Source organism: Ptychodera flava, unplaced genomic scaffold, assembly GCF_041260155.1.
Source record: "Ptychodera flava strain L36383 unplaced genomic scaffold, AS_Pfla_20210202 Scaffold_50__1_contigs__length_938362_pilon, whole genome shotgun sequence".
NCBI lineage: Eukaryota > Metazoa > Hemichordata > Enteropneusta > Ptychoderidae > Ptychodera > Ptychodera flava.
The window spans coordinates 258,642-262,020 of record NW_027248372.1 but is presented as its reverse complement, the minus strand read 5'-3'; the positions used below and the strand labels follow the sequence as shown (position 1 = coordinate 262,020).

The following is a 3,379-nucleotide window of genomic DNA, read 5'->3' as shown; positions in this document are numbered from 1 at the left end:
GCTTGATGGGTACAAACACCCATGCATTAACTTACTTGAGCAATCAAGATAGAGTGCATCGCAAAATTATCCAGATAGCACAAAATTTACCAGCTTTGCTTTGTGTACCCACATAGAAGTGTCACGAAATATATAATTTAACTGACATCTTATATCAATTGTCGCATTTATGTTCAATTTTGATTGTATCCATTTATGATTGTAGATATCAAAGATGGAATATTTCAATGCAAACTTTGCAAAATATTGTACAAAAAATCCCCAGCTTTTATATAAGTAGTCCCTTATCAAAACACTGGAGTAATTTACCCCATGTTTGTTTTATATGTTTAGATCCTAAACCTGTATAATGTGTTGCCTTTTGAGTATACTATTACGAAAGGTGAAACGGCACAATAGAAATAGAAACAGGACCACAACACTGAAGGTAAGACACTAGTGTCAGTGTCTGGAAAACGAGTGCTAGGAAGGTGTGGAGATTTAATACCACAACATTTTTCAGAAAAACATTCTACTGTATGTATGTATGTATGTATGTATGTATGTATGTATGTATGTATGTATGTATGTATGTATGTATGTATGTATGTATGTATGTATGTATGTATGTATGTATGTATGTATGTATGTATGTATGTAGTATGTATGTATGTATGTATGTATATTTGTCTTTCTATCCGTTTATTCCTTTTTGTCACCAAAGTAACAATCACTGTCTTGAGTGACAGCTTACGCTCTGCATATATGCATAGAAATGAACACGTCATGGCTAATCCATGCATAATGCATGTTAAATAATCGGGTTCCCCGTGATTTTCACGGGTTGAAGCGGTTTGACACCGGACACTCCTGGCGGCAGTACTTGGCATGTGTGTGTGTGTATGTATGTATGTATGTATGTATGTATGTATGTATGTATGTATGTATGTATGCATGTATGTATGTATGTATGTATGTATGTATGTGTGTGTGTGTGTGTGTGTGTGTGTGTGTGTGTGTGTGCGTGCGTGCGTGCGTGCGTGCGTGCGTGCGTGCGTGCGTGTGTGTGTATGTAAGTATGTATGTATGTATGTATGTATGTATGTATGTATGTATGTACATGTATGTATGTACATATAATATACATATATATATATATATATATATATATATATATATATATATATATATATATCTGTCTTTCTATCCATTTATTCTTTTTTTCAGCATTGATTAGGTGCTGATTTTCATTGCTGTTTTATATAATGCAAAGCTGACCGTGTGTGGTGTATTCCCTCCCTATTGATAATCCAGTCAAATGATAATCTTTATTTACATCCTACATTTCACAGATTTATGCCATTGTACAGCCAGATAATGGACAAACAGTACGAAGAAATTTATTAAAATTGCCTACACAGGTAAGGACGTCTAGCTTTGTACTTGCTCTTGTATCACTTCCCTGCTCCTTTCATATCGTTAATTTATGACGGGTTCGGAGATTGCTGCTTTTTGGGTATTGTTGAAAGCTTTTTCTCTTGTAGCAAATAAAACACAATCATGCCTTTGGCAGATATAAATCACGCCCATTCTTTGCTTTTCAAATGTCTTTATGTATCAATGAATGTGTTTAAGTATTTTTAGTACCTGTCTGTACAATGCATTTGTTGTTTACCTACCCTTGTGTAGTTTTAGATTTTACATTTAAGTTAGACCCTCATATGATATTCGTTCTTTTTAGTGTACACAGGCGAACGAAGATCACTACTATGCACATATATGCATCCACACGGATCCCATACATTTGTCAATTGAGGTAATGAATAAACGATTTATTCATCAATATAATTCCCTGAAATTCTCTTATCCGTTTACGTTCATATTTGAATGATTTATCGGTCTGTACTCGTGTCATGTATTCAGTGTAGAGGTATGTCTATGGAAGCACATCAAAGTTATTTGATAAGAATTGTCTCCATACGAGTTGCAGAGATTTTTATGATTGTTTAATTGTGTGAAAGTGTCATGTGACATTTATGGTTTGTTTCACCACGATACTACCTAGAAATTGACCACTGTTTTTTTTCTGTTTATCAGGAACTTCTTTTGCTGAAGCAGATCTCAACTGCATAAGACAAAGATCATTCTGAGCTAGGGTTCGAGACAGAAGCATGGAAGACTGTTCATCAATGCCTAAAACTGTGTGTGTGTCTAGTCTGTGTTTGGCAATTAAACGTGTTGAGCGATGTCAGTTCTGCGCCAGTGATCTGTCTAACAGAAGCCCGGATATCAAGTGATACTTTAATATCAGCGTGTCAGGTGTACTTGATTTGCTTGATTTTGTCACCTTTCGTTGTGTGTTTATGCTAACAAGCTGTATTTTTATAGTTAAGCTTATCCAACTTTTGTGCAAAATGGGCGTTCCGCACGCGGGTATTTGACCAAAGTCCAACGAGCTCCAAACAAACAACGAATAAATCTCTTCTAGTTTTGAAATCCATACATTTAAAAGAGAAATGACTGGCATCCATCAAAAGCAACGTCAATTTTTCTTTGAAAAATCGTGATTTTGATTCAGAACTTATTGATTATGTATTATGAGTTATGCTCTTAAAAACATTCAGGTCAAAACGTCTAACGTATCCGCAAAGTGCCGAATATCGCGGGCAATCAATAATGGGTTTTACCCTTTGTTCTCAGTTGGACCGAAAAATGACGTCATAAAGCTGCTGTAGTCCAGGGTTTGTAGGGTTAAAGGTACGCAGTACCGTATTTTAAATGATTACCAAGACATTAAATTGGCAGTGTTTTATTGTTAAGGTAGAATGTGTCACAGGATCAGATATTCGCACTCTCACACTTTTACAATTCTATTCTGGTATACCACATGTGGGGGTTCATTCTAAAGCTCTTGGTGTAAGAAAACTTTTCATTGGCTTAGTTTTTCGTAAATCGAAATTTAATTTTTCTCCATAGAGTGGACAAAGGGATGACGGCCTTTTTGAATTATAAATATCGGTAAATCTTTGGTGGTTTATTTCTCTGGTGCCAAAATTTGCACGGTGACCCCCGATTTTTATTCTTGATTTGTTGAAATATTCCTTTAAGGTAAGTGTGCGCAAAGTTAAAGGTTTTCAATGTCGAGGCGCATGCTACCTCAAAGCAATGATGCTGTTTTGTACATTCATAACAATGTTTGACGTGGATTTATGAAAAAAAAAATATTTGAATATGTGAATCATTTGTGGAAAATTGCAATAGTAAGTATGTCCTTCAATAACAAATTTATACCGTTAATATATTACATTATTCGTCGAATACATACTAGAAGAATTTATATTCGATGTTGGTATTTTGGAGGTTATACTGAGTTTGCAAGGTATTGTATAAAATATTGCTT

At 34.9% G+C, this 3,379-nt stretch overlaps 1 long non-coding RNA gene across 1 annotated transcript; it reads left to right on the top strand.

Moving 5' to 3' along the window:
• The first annotated feature begins 265 nt into the window (after nt 1-265).
• Nucleotides 266-1,775, top strand: LOC139128352 (uncharacterized). The gene is made up of 3 exons (XR_011551265.1): nt 266-427; nt 1,332-1,400; nt 1,721-1,775. It is a non-coding gene; the product is annotated as an uncharacterized lncRNA (long non-coding RNA).
• Nucleotides 1,776-3,379: the final 1,604 nt, after the last annotated feature.